We start from the raw sequence: 15965 nt of genomic DNA, 5'->3' as shown, positions 1-15965 counted from the left end.
CTTGGGATGTCCCAGTTAGAAGGATCCCTTTGGGAACCTCTCAGGAGGGGGACCTGGACCAAGGGCTTGGCCGACACCTCACTGGCAGTTCCAAGGCCCTGGTGGCTTCTGGAATCCGCATGCTCCCACCGAAGGCATGCCCCACCTCTGTTGAGCTCTGTCTGTCCTCTTTTGGGAAATGGGGGCGAGAGGAGAAACCCCCTAGGGTTGTTGTGAGAATTAAGTGAGGACCAGCAGCCTCAGGCAGGGCCTGGCATAGAGAAGGCAGTCAGCAAATGTTTGTTGAAAAGGTTTGACGGGTCGGCCCGTCCCCACCCCTCCCACTGGTCTCACTGTCCTATTTGTCACCCCCCAACAGCTCTCCCGACAGCCCCTGTCCATGGACTCTGCTTGGAGTAGACAGGGGATCCGCAGAGACGGCCATCGGGCTGGCTGACTTGAGTAAGGACATGCATTGTGCCTGTGGCGATTTCCAGAGCACTTTCTATGTGACGTGAATATGCCATTTCCCTGTGATCTGTGCATGTCAGTGAGGCAGCCTCGTGTCCAGATGAGGATGGATACAGTGGGTATTGATTCGTGCCATTTCAAAAAGCGAGTGGGAATTGAAGACCCTGTCCCGTGGTGTAGGACTTCACGTTTTCAGTAAGGACACTGCAACTGTGGGAGCGTATTTTGTCATATTGCTGGCAAGAGACAGGGTTAGAGTTGGACCCTGGGTCCCAGAGCCATTGTAGCTGCCCTGATTCCGTTCCCCCCAGAAAAGCCCTTTTATTTCAAATCGAACATCTGACAAAGGCACAGTCTGTGTGAAATCCCAGCTGCCCAGGGTGGTCTTGGGGGTCTGGGTGGCCCCAATGCCGGTACCATGGGCTGGCGTCACCTCTTAATAACGGTGTGACCTTAAACAAGTCGCTTGACTTCTCCAAGTTTCAGTTCCTTTCATGGTCTAAATGGGGATTAAAACACACGCACACGCACACGCACACACACACACACACACACACACACACACACACACACACACCCATCCGCGTGTACCACCCCCACAGGGCGCTTTTGAAACCCAGATGATATTACTGCTATGAAAGTGCTTTGTAAATTGCTGTGAAAATTGCAAGATGCTTAAACACCCGAGGTTGTCCCTGACGGTCCCCACGCTCAGCCCTATTATCTCTCAGCCCACACCCAGTAGATGCTGCGTGTGTTTGTGCCCGGTAAACATTTTCCAGAACAAATAAAAACAAGTGAACTCAACAAACATTTTCTGGAGCACCGACAATATGCCCAGTGCACCAGGCTAGGTACGTGATACAAAGATAATGAAAAACGCTCTCTCAGAAGCTAATTGGGTTCCTCATTTGACCAGCACTTTCTTTCGTCCCCTTTTAAGCCAACCAGTTTTGTCCGGACAAGACAAAAACAACTCGGGCCGCTTTAGAGAAGCCCAGCTTGGTGTAGACAATAGCCGCCCGGCGTCTGAAAGGGGCTGATTGGATTAGGTGGCAAATGGAGGGGCAGGGATGACTTGGAAGGTGACAAATGAAGTGGGCGGGGACCCGCTTTGAGTTAATCCAGGCTATTAGGGGGAGATCTTTTGTCTTCCAGAGACTGGCGGGAGCTTTTACCACTGGTTTTTACATCCTTAATGTTCAGGACGGATCGTTTGTGGTCAGCGCAAATCAAGGCCCCGGTGAGACTGACCGGCCTGTAAAATTGAGAGTCCTGCTGCCAGTGCGTGATGATACTGAACGCCAGGGTCACCCTGTGCAGCCGTTGACCCGCTTGATCCTCACAACTCCCTGTCCTGAACCAGGACCAGCCTTCCACCTTCCAGGGAAACAGAGGCTGTCAAGCGGCTCTGCAGATGGGGCCCCATGGCCCCATCGCACCCCTGTTCTAGAAGGAACAGACCTGTCTCGGTCCGGCCCTCCTCCGGCCGGCCGTGCCCTTTCTGTATTTCTGACTTTGCTTTTTCTGCAGCCTGGAGCCGCCGGGCTCTCGCTGTCGGTCTTTCCAGCCACTACAGCCTCTGTCGTTCCTTTCACAGCCAAGCTCCTTGAAAGGCCTGTCAGCACTTGCTGTCTTCCTTCCTCACCTCCAATTCCCTCTTCAACCTACCGCCTCCTGACTCCCTCTGCTCCGTGGAAGGGCTCCCGCTCAGGTAAAGACTTCTCTGGAGCGTTACCCTTGACTCGTGTCCAGCCCGTGGCCACAGCGACACGTTTCTGCCTTGCTCTGGCTCACTTCTGTCTACACACGCTCTCCTGTCTACACACGCTCTCCTGTCTCCCTCTCTTGCTGTCTTCTGGAACCCACATACGAGGTCTCCTGCCTTCTGGAAGCTGCCTCTCGCCAGGCTGCCTTGAGCATCTAGGAGTCGCTGACCTGGGTACGAGTCCTAGTTAAACGACTGAGAGCAGGGACCCTGGGGCTGGTCGACTTTTCCAGGCCAACTTTGTCTTAGTTGCAGGATAGGGTTGATAATCTTTACCTGCAGGTCAGGTAGGATATCCCACAGGTAAGCGCCTGACACTCTTTGAAGGACTTTGGACAGAGTCAATAAAACATTCACGAGAAAAGACCGTCGGAGCCGCCGCTAGATTTTTTTCCCCACCGGGAAGGCCCCAGAGAGAAGAAGCGGAGGGGGAGGGGAGAAAATAATTTAAAAAGAGGCGTTAGAGGTCAAAAGAAGTCAGAAGGGGACTTAGGAAATATTAAAAGCCACCCAAGACACATCCTGAGGGAGGTTTCTTCTTACGTTAGTTTGGGCTCAAAAAAAAAGAAGCAAACAGGAAGGTTTTAAATTGATTATCCCGGTGACAAATCCCAGGAAGCTTTCAAATCAAGTCACCCAATTTGGGGTTTTTAACTCCTTCCAGGGAGTTTAACCTCTTTACCTCTGCCTCCTGGTGAACCCTGCCCCCCCCCCACGGCCCCAAGGTACAGGGAACGTTTCAGGGGATGAATGGATGGGATGGCGCCCCTCCCCAGATGTGGTTTTCAGCTTTCTCCCACTTTCTGCCCTTCTCCCTTAATGAACACAGGGCTAATCTTGTGCCTCGTTGGAGGATGAGGCCGAGACGCTAATGAGGCAGCTGCTGGATTCCAATATTCCGGCCCTAAGGAGCCTTCTTTGTCTGCGAAGGAAAAACACCCTGATTATAATGAGGTGAACTGACCACCGCAGGGCAGGGGCGACGGGGTTCTTAAGCCACACTTGGTCCTCGCCTCTGGCCCCGCGTGGAGTCCATTGAGTGCAGGGTTCATTCTCCACCTCGGGAAGCGGGCGGTGGGGAGGGTTGCACTGTGTGGCCTTTGTGTAGCCCCAGGCACAGATGTGACCAGCCAGGGCATGCGTCCCCTCTCCCCCGGAGCTGAGGGCTAGGGGCTCCTGCTGGTGATCCGTTGCCGGATGTAGTTCTAGGACCCACCGAGGACAAAACTCGTGAGGAACAAGTGGCAGGGAGGGGCCGTGTCCCAGGTGCAGGGCCCGTGCAGGGATCCCGAGGTGAATGCCCGTGGAATGCCCCAGCTGTGCTGAGAAGTGCATGGGTGTTGGTGCCCAGAGGCCCCCCGGGAAAAGGCATAGTTTGGGGTTCGGATTTGGCTCCGGCATGATGAGACCGGGGCTTGGAGGGCTCCTGACTCATCAGTCGGCTGAGAAAAGGCTGAGACTGGCATCCAACCTCAGAACCCCGTACCCATTGGGGCCTTCACCCAGTCCCAGTCTTCATGCTTTCTCACCATCCTTAAACTCCCTAAGGCCCTCAGATGTCTTTAGAGCAGGCACGTCTCAAGTATGACACTTGGCTGTGTCTGTCCCAAGCTCTGGACATTGGTCGCCTCAAGGCAGATCAATCAAGATTAGATCATTCCAATTAAACTTTAGGCTCCAGCCGGGCCTTCAGCCAATTGGAAAAAAACGGGAGGGAGGTGTTCGGGACACAAAATGTCAGTGACAACCCTAAGGGGTCTCGCTCCCTGAGGGAATCTGCCGATTCCAGGTGCTCTGGCATTTTGGTTCTGACTTGGAGGCTCTTTCTGACTTAGCAGAACCAATTCATTCTACCCCAGCACCCCGCTGGAAAGCATCTCCAAGGGCTGACTGGCGCACAGGCCCGAGGCAGCCCTCTGCTCCCTTTTGTGAGGGTCACATCCCCCCAGTGACTGAGATGCGACTGCCCAGCCTGTCATGGAGGGTGTTGAGACCAGGAGTGGGCAAGGGTGTGGCCCTCGGAAGCTAGGGTCACACTGCCCACCTTCCCCCCCATGCCCTGGTTGAGGCATCACAAGATGGTGCACTTCCTGAGGTCTCCAAAGGAGAGGACATCTTTTATTTGTTTGATTTTTCATAGAGGCAGGGTCTTTCTAGGTTGTCCAAGCTGTGCTCCTGGGTTCAGGGTAGTCTCCTGTTTCAGCCTCCCAAAGTGCTGGAATTGCAGGTGTGAGTCGGTACACCTGGCCAGGACTTCCTTTTTCAATAGTAAAGCCGAATCTGTGGGACCTTTCTCACCTTCAAATACATATCAGTCATTAGACTTCAGGCCCTGGCTGGGCACAGTGGCTCATGCCTGTCATCCCAGCACTTTGGGAGACCGAGGCAGGAGGATTGCTTGAGCCCAGGAGTTTGAGACCAGCCTGGGCAGCATAGCAAGACTCTTATTTCAATAAATAGATAAAATAGACTTTAGGCCCTAAATAAACAAACAAAATGGACTCCATCCCAGGCTCTAAGTGAGTAAATGAAGTGGACTCCAGGCCCTAAATAAAATAAAATGGACTCTAGGTCCTAAATAAATACACTGGACTCCAGACCCTGGGGCCACTGCATATTCTAGTATCTCCTCTGGACACGTGAGAAACCCGGGGAGGGTGTGGAGAATGCTAACTGACCAGGTCTTCAGGGTTTGGTGCCCAAGTGTCCTGGAACTCAACAGACCACCTCCACGGTGAGAGTGGCATAAGTTAACTCCCCACCTCACTCCTGCTTGGGTTTCTGGACGTTTCCGAGGCCCCAGCAAAGGGGTCTGAGCTAATTGCTCCCTTGAGGGTAGGGGCAGCCGTTTTTCTCCCATCTTGCTTCTGTGTCACCTGAAAGACTGCGAGGGCACTTCTGTGCCCCGGTGGACCCAGCTCTCCGTCACTTGTGTGTGAGGACGCCCAGCTCCATTTTCCTAGTCCAGGGGCCCGGCTGGCTTCCCTGGTTGGCCCTCTGACCCAGAGCCCACTGAGTCTCCTAACAACCTGCAGGGAAAACCCTGGAGGCTCAGGAGAGGCAGCTTAAACCAGATGGGAGGGAAGGAGTGTCGGCCAGGCAGTCTCCCCACCAGTTCTAGGAGTCGGATAGAGATGGGGTCTTGCTGCGTTGTCCAGGCTAGTCTCGAGCTCCTGGGCTCGAGCGTCCTCCTGCCTCAGCCTCCCAAAGTGCTTTTCTTTCTGCTTTTTATGGTTCCTCCGTCTCCTCTGTTCTCTCTCTTGCTCTCCGTCTCTCTCTCCCCCCCTCCCTCCCCAGTCTCCAATCTGGTCCTCTTGGGGTGCCCTAGGCCAGTCCCCCCCTTCCTCTGGGTGTCCCAGCACCAGCCTGGCACAGAGTGGGGCTCTGTCAGAGTATGTGGGATGTCTGCCTGGCCAGGTGAGTGAATGAAAGGACTCGGCTGCCACACCTGAGCAGCTAGACGGGTGTCTTGGGGACCGCAGGCCAAAAGGGTGGAGGGTGGGTTTCATGTCACTCGAGAGGGGCCTGGGCAGCTTCCCAGCCCCAGCCCCTTTTCAGCGGGGCCTTGCGGCTGCGTCCCTGCATTCACCCGCGCGGCCATCCCGTCATCCAACAGTTGATCCTAACTGAGCATGCCCACAGCCCTGGCTCCGGCCTGGGCACCCGCCACCGTAGCCTGTCCCTTGATGGCCTCTGTTTTCCCCAGGAGGGTGGGCTGGGGGGTTGACCCGGGTGCTGGAGCCCGAGGGTAGGAAGGACGGGCCTGGTTTGCCTCCGCTTTGACCTTTGATTCAAACCCCGGAGGAACTCTCAGACCTGCCTTGGTGGCAGCCAGCCCCTCCTCCTCCTCTGCTTCCCCCTGCCCCGTTCCTGTGGCTGATGCATCCTGGACCCCTGACCCCAAAGCTCTAGGGACCGAGGTGGGCGTGTGGGAACAGCCGTGCTGTGTGTCCCTGGGCCTTGGCCACCCAGGTCTCCCTCTCGAGGTGTGGTCTGCAATTTTGGACCTTTCCCTCGTGGGGAGTCCTTCCTCCCAGTGGCTGCATCCAGCTCCTGGGCCCCTAGTCTGGACCGTGCCCCGTGCAAGGAGATGGGGGTTTGGGGACCTCCAGGGAGCGTCTGAGGGCCTTGTCTCTGCCTAGCTTACTACCTGTCCTGCCCCCCCGGTGGCTCCTCCCTCGGTCTTCCAGGCGAATCTCCTGCCTGGCGCGTCTCCTGCCCTAGTGCCCGGCCTGACCCACCTCCGCGTCTCTGCTGAATCGCTGGGCTCATGGCCCTTTGCCTAACGGGATGGTATTTCTCACCCAGCCCACCTCTGGGGTTGCCTGTCCGCCTGCTGCGTCTAGTCCTGCCTCCGGGCCTGGGTACCCACCCCAGCCCAAGGAGCCACTCCTGCTGCCGACGTGTGAGTTTCCAACAGGCTCTTGGTGCCCACGGGACAGGCCCGTGCCGGCGTCCCCACACCCTACCACCCGTCCTCAAGGGCCTCCCTTCCATGGGCCCGGTTGCAGGGTCTGGGTTGGCTTATGTCCCGTCTTGCCAGCCCGAGATTCCCCGATCTTGTGCCCCGGTGGACACTGCTCCCAGCCTGCCTTCTCCGTCACCGTGTCCCCGGGGGTCCTGGGCACTGCCCTGGCCAGCGCCCTTGCTAATGACTCTGTGTCGGGCTGGGGACTGCCTAGGCTTCGTTGCTTCCTCGCACCTTCTGTCCCTGCACATCCCACACGAGCCAGCCCACCCCACTGAGGAGCAAGCGGCAGGTGAGACTGCGCTCCGTGTCCCTGCGGGGTGTGAGCGTGCGCCTTGACGGGGTGCCTGCCGCACCGCCATCCTAACTCTCTGCCCTTCCCCAAGGAGGATCTCCCCCTCGGGACCTGGACTGTGACCTGGCTAGGTTGGCTGAAGGACCACGGGAGAGACGCGGCGGGGGATCCCCCCACAAGGCTCATCACCCCGGACTCCACCCTTCTCCTAACATGCCTCTTCTCTCCTTCCTGGATTGGGGTGAGTTCCTTTTTTTTTTGGGAACACGTTGACTTTGCCAGGCTCATGTCTCCTCTCTGTTCAAGAGTGCCAGCACTTAATCAGGGCACAGGGCAGCCTGCCAAGGTGAATCCTCTTCCACATCAAACAGCCCAGGGGTCCAGGGACCTAGAAACTTGCTGGAGTGGAGACCCTGGCTTCGCTGAGTCAGCGTGTGTGGGGATCCATGCTGGCCAGCTTGGCCAATGACGGTAAGTGGGGGTGCCCAGCTTTGCTGAGAACAACTCAAGTCAGGCACGCAGTAGGCTCTCGAGAACACTCTGGGAAACATGTTATTTTTACTGATTTTATTTTATTTTTTGAGTTAAGGTCTCTCTTTGTTGCCCAGGCTAGCGTGCAGTGGCACGGTCATGACCCACTGCAGCCTCGACCTCCTGGGCTGAGGAGATCCTCCTACCTCAGCCTCCTGAGTGGCTGGGACTACAGGTGCATGCCACCACACCCAGCCAATTTTTTGATTCTTAGAAGAGATGAGGTCTTGCGATGTTGTCCAGGCTGGTCTTGAACTCATGAGCTCAAGCAATCCTCCCGCTCCTCCTCCCGAAGTGCTGGGATTAGAGGCGTGAGCCACCTCGCCGGGCCTGAGCAAGTTAAGGGCTTTTGCCCTCCCCAGACCCGGCCTGAGGACTCTCTCCGAGATGAGGAAGGAGGAATGCTGTGTGCTCCGCAGCTAGGAGAATATTTCTCACTGCCAGCCATGGTAACGTGGCCCCTCGTGAGATCCGTGGTTTCTCACACATGAGGCTTTGATAATGTCCTTTAATCAAACAGTGGTTTTGAGTGAGTTCTTCTCTTGACCTCTCCCCCTCACCCCTAAAATTGCACAGGGATGGGAATGTTTTTTGTTTGTTTAAATACAATCAGTTACGGCGGAAAAGGAGAAAACAGAGGCTTCAAGCCACTCAGTTCATCCAAGGACCCGTCATCTGCTTGCTTGTGGTTTAGTTATTCAAGGCGCATTGATGGAGCCATCTAGGGCTTGGGGTTGGGCCTTTCTGGGTGCCTAAGATTTTTGCATTGAGGACCCGAGGGTCTAGCTGGGTGCCCTGGGAGGGCCCAGGTTGCAAGGTGGTGTGGGGGGCGGAGCCTCCCACTCTGCATGGTCTCAGGGTTGCAGCATGGGATGGCCCACCGAGGACACCTTCCCTTCCAGGGTCCCGGGGAGGAGCCCGTAGCTCACGCAGGGGCTGTGGGTGTTTTGAGTCCCCGTGTAGCTGGCTCTGTGGCCGCCATCCCTCCTCCTGGTGCTTCTGGGACAGCCGTTGGGGTGATGGGGACCAACTCCCCCAGACTGCCCTGGGCCTGGAGGCCAACACCCCCCGCTGCCCAGACACCCACGCACGCCCTCTCTATGAGCCACAGAGCACATGCCTGGGCTGGGCCCCTCCTCCTCTTGGGGTCCCTGGTTCCCAGTGCAGCTGCCATGATGCTCTTTTCTTTTCCTTTTTTTTTTTTGAGTTGAAGTCTCACTCTGTCACCCAGGCTGGAGGGCAGTGGCACACTCACTGCCACTGCAGCCTCGACCTGCTGGGCTCCGGCGATCCTTCTGCCTCAGCCTCCCAAGCAGCCGGAACTACAGGGGTGTGCTACCACGCCTGGCTAATTTTTTTTATTTATTGTAGAGATGAGGTCTTGCCAAGTTGCCCAGGTGGGTCTCGAACCTGCAGGCTCAGACAGTCCTCTCGCCTCGGCCTCCCAAAGTGCTGGGATGACAGGCATGAGCCACTGCTCCCGGCCTCATTTTAATTTTTAAAGTCTCTCTGGGCCTGATTCTTTATTGTTTTAGTTTATTTTTTATTTTGTAGAGATAGGAGCCTCGCTATATTACCCAGGCTGGTCTCAAACTCCTGGCCTGAAGCAATACTCTCACCTCGTCCCCCCAGAGTGCTAGGATTGTAGGTGTGAGCCACCACGCCTGGCCACACATGTCTAGTGTAGAGTCAACAACTGTCTCATTGCCTGGAACTGAAGGGTTTCTTGGGATGCAGGACTTCTCCTGGGATGCAGTGCTAAAATGTCGGGAATATTAGTTTTAAGCAAAACCCATTCGTGTAGGCAGAGGGGGCAGAGGTGCCCAACCTGGGGCGGCAGCCTTTGTCTTCTTGTTTCTGCTCTCCAGAGATGCCGCAGCCTGGAGGGGGACCGGGGGTGTGTGCCCAGGCCTAAGCCCGGGGGCGGCCCAGGAAGGCTCTGTCCTGTGACATTTACTTCACAGCTAGCATTTGCTGAGCCACCTGCAAACACAGTGATGTGGGGCGGAGGCCTGAGGGTGAGCTTTACACAGAGTGGGATGCTGGTCTCCTGGGAGGGCCGAACATGGAGCTTTCAAGAAAGCATCTGTGGAGCTGGTGCGGGCTGAATGCTTGCAGTCGTGAGACTTGGTCTTGGGGGATGGCTCAGGACTCTTGGCAAGGTGGGCTGAGCCCAGGGGCAGAGTCAAAGCAAAAGGTGAGGTCAGACAGACACGGCCCAGACAGAATCCCACCTGGCTTGCAGTGGCTTTGAAGGAGTCGGGAAGGGGATTGTGTGTGGACCGAGCTGTATTTCGGGTGTTAGGGTTTATATCTCAGGCAAACACATACTCGGAGTTTTGGGTGTCATGAGGTAGAAAATAGGTAAGGAGATAACACATTTTCAGTAAAAGAAGTTAGGCTGGGTGCAATGTAACCCAGCACTTTGGGTGGGAGGATTGCTTGAACCCAGCCATTCAAGACCAGCCTGGGTAACGTAGTGAGATCCTGTCTCTACAAAAATTTAAAAATTAGCCAGATGTGGTGGTGCGTGCCCGTAGTCCTAGCTACTTGGGCGGCTGGGGTGGAATGATCGCCTGAGTCCAGAAGGTTGAGGCTGGGGTGAGCTGTGATCGTGGGGTGAGCTGTGATCGTTTCGCTCCAACCTGGGCAACAGAGTGAGGCTCTGACTCAAAAAAAAAAAAAAAAAGAAAAAGGAAACATAACAATGTATCAGCCTTGCAGACAGTCTCAGGAATTGCAAAAAGGCCCTTAAGCGTTGAAAGAAATGATCATTTTCAGGAAAATTCTTTTTTGATGGATTGGCTGATCTCTGGGTAATCAGGAGGGAAAATGAGTCCCTGACTGGCCAGGTGGTGAGTCACAGAGGACCCCGTCACCCCAGTGGGGGTGAGGATCTCTGGTCATTTGTCATTGTGCTAAACAGTTCCCTGGGGGCTGCCTCTGGCTGGCCTCTTCCAGGTGGGTACAGATGTCAGGGAGAAGAGGGTGGTCTTGTCTGGAATTAGGCTCTCCTCCCTACCTGCCCCTTCTGGGTGGACGGGAGAGGGAACCAAGGGTGACACTTGGACGCTGCGCTTCTGGAAATGGGAGACGCGGCTCCCTACTCCCACCTGCGCATGGCTGGTGTGGCCTTCAGGGTCCGTGACCTCATGCCTCCTGAGCTGTAACTCAGGCCCCAAATGCATTTCCAAGTATGTGCCTCCAAATAATATCAAAACCCGGCAAGACTTAAGGGCAACAGGATGCATGTGTTTCTTATTCGTTCATTTACCTGAAGTCCCCAAGTGTGTGTTTTTTTTTTTTTTTTTTATGAGCAATCTGACTTCCAGAAAGAATGGAAAAAAAATATATATACCCGTCTTTAATGAGTTTGCTAATGAATTTTTCCTTGAAACGAGGAAGAGCGCTTAACACAGAAGGGACTTAAGCGGAAGGGGGTTGGAGGGAGACAACTTAAGGCCCCAAGGGGGAAAAGGGCCATGGACGATGGGGAAACCAGTGTGTTGTCCCCACATGGGAAAAGCCCCGGGTCGCTGGGAGCATTTGCTTTCTGGAAGGCTGGGATTTAACGAGTTGTGGGTATGTCCCAAGCAACGGCCTCCCTTCTGCACTGCAGCTCGGAGCCTGTCCCCTCTCCCAAAGGAGAAGGAAGTTTAACCTGGTCCACCATCCCTGATTAGAGCAGATGGAAAGTTCTGGAAAAGACTCGTGCCTTTCCAAATGAGGCCAATTCTAGCGTGGGGTTCCCCGTTTGAAAAAGAGAGGGATGAGTCTGGGGCAGGGAAGGCTTTAACTGTTCAGAGCGCCCGGTTCAAACAGGACAGTCCCAAGCCTCGGCGCTCCACGGGCTCTTGAGGAGAGGGTTGTGTGGAGGGGGTCTGTGTTTCAGAACCAGAAAAGAGGGCACGGGGAGGTCTGCCCCTGACAGCTCCCCCAGGCACACTTTAGGCTCGTCACAGGGACAGAACAGCATAGGAGAAGGGTCCTGCATTCGGCTGGACCCAGCAGCTTCACAGTGCCTGGAGATCTGAAATTTCTAGAGCCTTCTGGGTTTGAGTCAGGTCCTGGTACCAGTGCCCGGGCCCCTGTCCTCATTGTGGAAAGCTATGGTCACTCGAAGCAGACTTCTCAGTCTCTGTTCCTCTTCCCAGCTCCCTTCACCCCCCAGGTCCTCGGCAATTATCGGGGGTGGGGGTGGACAGGGTGCCACGCTGGTGCTGGGTGACCGAGGCCGGGGTGGGCTCCCAGCTTGGGTGGGGGGGCCGTGTGGGAGAGAGGAATTAATTAGGGGAGAGGACCACGGTGAAGGGTGTAGTCATGACTTTCTTAATTGCTCTCCAATTTCTTTGGGTTTAAAAAAGAGCCCAGATGGAGCGTTCTTAAGCCCCCCGTCCTGAGAGGAAGGAGGGCTGCCCACTACCTTTTGCCTTCTCTTTGCACAGTGAATAGGGTCTTTAGCAGGGGCTTAAGGAGGAGACTCTTAGCCTGGGAGCTCCCAGGGCCGTTTCAGATTGGGACAAAGGCGCAGGCAGAAAGGAATGTGGGGGAGCCCCCCACGGGGAACAGCCACCTGGGGATAATTGGGAGGGCCGAGTGCACATGAGTTTTCCCAGGTTCTCTGAATACACGCTTTCAATGGAAGGTGGCTTTTCTTCTGATGAAAAGAAGCAAACCTCAATTACCTTCCCCTGAGATGGAGTGTGTGTGTGTTCCCTCCCGGGGCTGCCTGGGGGCCCCTTGCCCTTGTGTGCACGTCAACCGGGACGCCAGGGCCGCACAATAATGCCGTGAACCAGCCGCCCCGTCCGCATGACCCCGGAGACCGCCCGCCCTTAGGTTTTCGGACTCGATTTTTGCAAGTTTCTTAGCAAGGAAGAGTCAGAGCAGCTGGGTCCGTAAACACAGATTGGGTCAACCTGGGTCCGGTGCCTGGATTCCAGCCAGAGAGGCAGGATGGGACTGGAGACAGAGGGTCCAGGTTGGAAATCTGGGGAAGGAGATGGATCTTTGGGGGCAGAGGCTGGCTGCACATCTGAGCCAGCCTTCCGCGGGCCCGGTGGGCCGTGCCTCCTGCCAGTCCTTGTCTCTGGGCCATCTTGGGGGTGGACATAGAGTCATCTCTCCCAGGCTGAGAAATTGGGGGCAGGGGACTTGAAAATCCAGGGGACAGGGGTTTACGGTCAGGGAGCACGAGAGGAGGGTTCAGGGTGGGGTCAGTGGACAGCTCCAACTGAGGAGAGTTCTAGGTTGGAGGGAGGCCGTTCGCATCACCACGACCCAGACTGCCCTCAGGGTTGAGCCACTCTGGAGGGCCACGGGCGAAGTCCCTGCCAGGAGAGGAAGCAGTTGGAGGTCTCAGTCTTGACCAGTGTCATCACTTGTTATTGTCCACTTCTGGGCCTCACCCTCCCCACATGTGCACCGGCTGCCGTCACAGACCCAGCTCTGGAAACGTCGACAGCCGTCTCTTTGTGCTTCCGTGCGCGGTAATCAATAGCCCACGGAACCCGTGGCCGCCGGGCCTGCGCCCTTGATTACCGTGGTGGGCCAGGGCTTTTGTTTTGTGACCTTGGTTGCTACAAGGTAGCCTGTTCGATTCACATACTCTAAGTCAGAAGAGGTCTGGGGTGACATGGCTGGAAAGGCAAGGCCACATTTCACCAGAGGAGGTCCCCAAATGGGTGTCCACTGGCCTTCTGGCTGGTCACGCCCTTTGCTACTCAGGTCTCATCAGGGGGCCAGAAGAGAGAGTTCCCAGTGGGTGCTCAGAGCCAAGGGTCAGGCAGCAGCCCTGCGTGGCCTTCCAGGGACCTGGTTAGGGCCCATGCTCAGCCCTGGCTAGGGGTGTGACCTTGCCCCTGTCTCCAGCCCTCTCCAGCCCTCAGTTTTTCCATCTACAAAACAGGAGCATGCAGGCCCCTGGCCGTCTGAATTCCCTTGGAGCTTGGACACCCTCTGGACTTCTTTGGGCCTCCTTGGTGGTCACCCGCCATTTGTTTGCCTGTCTGCTGAGTCTTTAGAGGTGTCGGGATCCTGGGGATCCCTGGCCCACCATCCCCTCTGTTTTGGAGATGAGACCAGAGATCTCTGAGGCCAGAGCCTTGCCTGAGGTCACACAGTGAGCCCACCGCCAGTTGCCAGCTCCTGCTTGACCGGTGCGGTCTTTGGGGTCACAGTCACAGGTCATTAGTGTGGGTCAGAGCTCACACTGGAAGGATGCTCTGAGGGGCTGCCCCACGTGCTGGGATCCAGGCGTTGCATTTTGCGGAGTGTGACTCCAACAGGTGGGCCACTGGCCTGCTCTGGAAACCCCCTTTTGCCCAGACAGCCACTCAGGGGGAATGAGGCCGGACATGCGACTTTAGTCCTAGGAAGGTATGCCCCACCCATGGTTCCTCTATGTCTTTTGGTCATGAGACCCTCACAGAGACACCTCCGTTGGCACCCCGGCCCACTCAGCCGAGAGCTTCCCGACAAAGCCATCAGATGGCAACTTCTGGAAAAGCGATGGGCCACCGCCTGCACTGGCTGCAGTCACAGACCCGGCTCTGGAAACGTCGACAACCGTCTCTTTGTGCTTCCGAGCACAATAATCAATAGCGCACGGAACCCGCGGCCGGGCCTGCGCCCTTGATTACCGTGGTGGGCCGGGGCTTTTGTTTTGTGACCTTGGTTGCTACAATACCTGCGTGCTGAAATGAGGAATCGAAAAATTGCCAGCTTCAATTAGACGGGCAGGCAGCCTTTCCCAAGGCTGCCTCTGCCACTCTATCCATTAAGGGTAAACATGCACCAAATAGGCCCTAATTCCCTCTAATTGCTCACTCTTGCCACAGAGAGGTGAAATTCCAGGAAGAGGCGTATGTAAACATCCTCTGTAACCTGACCAAGTAAAATTAGAGGACTGCTGGGGGCTTGGTTGGAAGGCAGAGGGGACATGGTTTCAAAAGATGTCCCAATTACCTCTCTCATTTTCATAAATGGGCCCGTCATGTCCAGGGCCCCCGGCCTCACAAAGGCACAGGAAATTAGCTCTGCAAAGAGCTTGTATTTGTCTGGGGAAGTTGTAAGAGGGTGATATTTACTCAACAGGTAGAAAGTATGAGATCTGAGGCAGGGATGATTATTTGTGTAACGGTAGGCTCTCGTTCTGGAAATCAACATTTTAATAAAAATTGCCCTTTTAGGTCTTCCGCCGTTCAAAACATCCATAAGTTATTTGTACCAAAGACACGCCAGACCAATTCGGTCCTGTTTGTCTCCAGTTAAGAGTAACTTATAAAATCCTGAGACGCAGTGCTAGAATCTTCTAATCCCGCTAAGCTGTGGAGGATGTTTGTGGCGCGCTCACCGATGCTTCCTGCGTGGGTCGAGAGCCCGGCACACACACTTATGAGGTCTTTGATCAAACGCTGGTGGCAATTATTCCTCTGGACTCTATAAGAAGGCCTTGTGTTTTCCTCTGGTTCCAGACAGTGACTCATCTCTGCAGCTTTTCTTGACATTTGTTAAGATTCCAGCCCAGCCCGGCGTTATTAATACAGCAGGGCGAGCTGAGAGCTGGTACACGCAGCTTCTGAACCGAGGCACGATTTTGCCAGGGCTGCGTCTTCGCAGAGCAGCCCGGAGTCTGCATGCAGAGTTCGTTAAGGGCAGCGAGGGGCTCCGAGGGCTCGTGGGGTCCCTGGAGCAGAAGCAGGAGAGAGTCCAGATACCCTGTGCCCTCTTCTTTTCATGGGGGGTGTTCCTGCTCCCATGAAAAGCACAAAAAAGAACAAAGCCCAAACAACAAACCCAAATGCCTGGCTCTCACTCCTGTGGAAAGTGGTAGCATCTCTGGCCTCAGGGTCACCTCAGGACCCTGGCGGTGATGAGGGGTCACTCCAACCATGCACAGACCCGTGGGGATGGCGGGACGTGGTCTCCGGGAGTGGTCAGTGCAGAGAGGTGGTCTCGCAGACTTCCGGTAACCAATGTCTGCCTCTCTGTCAGCTGACCAATGCTTCATGTAGGATTGTTTTCGAGACTTCAGGTTTCTTGGTTATTGAATCAACCAGTTAGGACAAAACAGCTCACTGCAGACTCCAGCCTGGGCTAGGCTTTCCTTCTGCCTGAGCCTCGAGAGTAGCTCTACAGGCATGCACCACCATGCCCGGCTAATGTTTTGATATTTTGTAGAGACGAGGTCTTGTTACGTTGCTCAGGCTGGTCTCAAATTCCAGCTCAAGCAATCTTCCTGCCTCAGCCTCCTAAAGCGCTGGGATTACAGGTGTGAGCCACCATGCCCGGCCTCAGGGAAGGAGCTTTTAGAAGGAGTTGGAGTCCAGAGGTGTTCCCTGTATCCTGGCTGGGCCTTGGATGCCCCAGCCAGAGACACAACTGTGAATGGAGAGGCAGAGACAGCAAGAGGGTGTCCCAGGTGGCAGAGGCAGGGGGTGCAGAGAGCAACC

The 15965-nt window shown here is 55.6% G+C and overlaps 1 long non-coding RNA gene across 3 annotated transcripts in view; it reads left to right on the top strand.

The window, feature by feature from the left end:
• The first annotated feature begins 227 nt into the window (after positions 1-227).
• The window catches only part of LOC110595253, a 36387-nt gene continuing 20649 nt past the window's right edge, over positions 228-15965 (top strand). For 2 of the 3 annotated variants that reach the window (XR_002481712.1, XR_002481714.1), the window contains exons 1-5: positions 228-441; positions 2051-2164; positions 6527-6623; positions 6901-6978; positions 7073-7222. This is a non-coding gene — a long non-coding RNA (uncharacterized LOC110595253). Of the gene's footprint in view, positions 442-2050; positions 2165-2326; positions 2393-3047; positions 3173-6526; positions 6624-6900; positions 6979-7072; positions 7223-15965 lie in introns of all 3 variants that reach the window. The other variant, XR_002481713.1, reaches the window with a different exon arrangement.

This window comes from Carlito syrichta, unplaced genomic scaffold, assembly GCF_000164805.1.
Source record: "Carlito syrichta isolate Samal-C Ts95f unplaced genomic scaffold, Tarsius_syrichta-2.0.1 Scaffold288441, whole genome shotgun sequence".
Taxonomy (NCBI): domain Eukaryota; kingdom Metazoa; phylum Chordata; class Mammalia; order Primates; family Tarsiidae; genus Carlito; species Carlito syrichta.
Note: the sequence above shows the minus strand (reverse complement) of the source record. Positions and strands in the feature narration are given on the sequence as shown.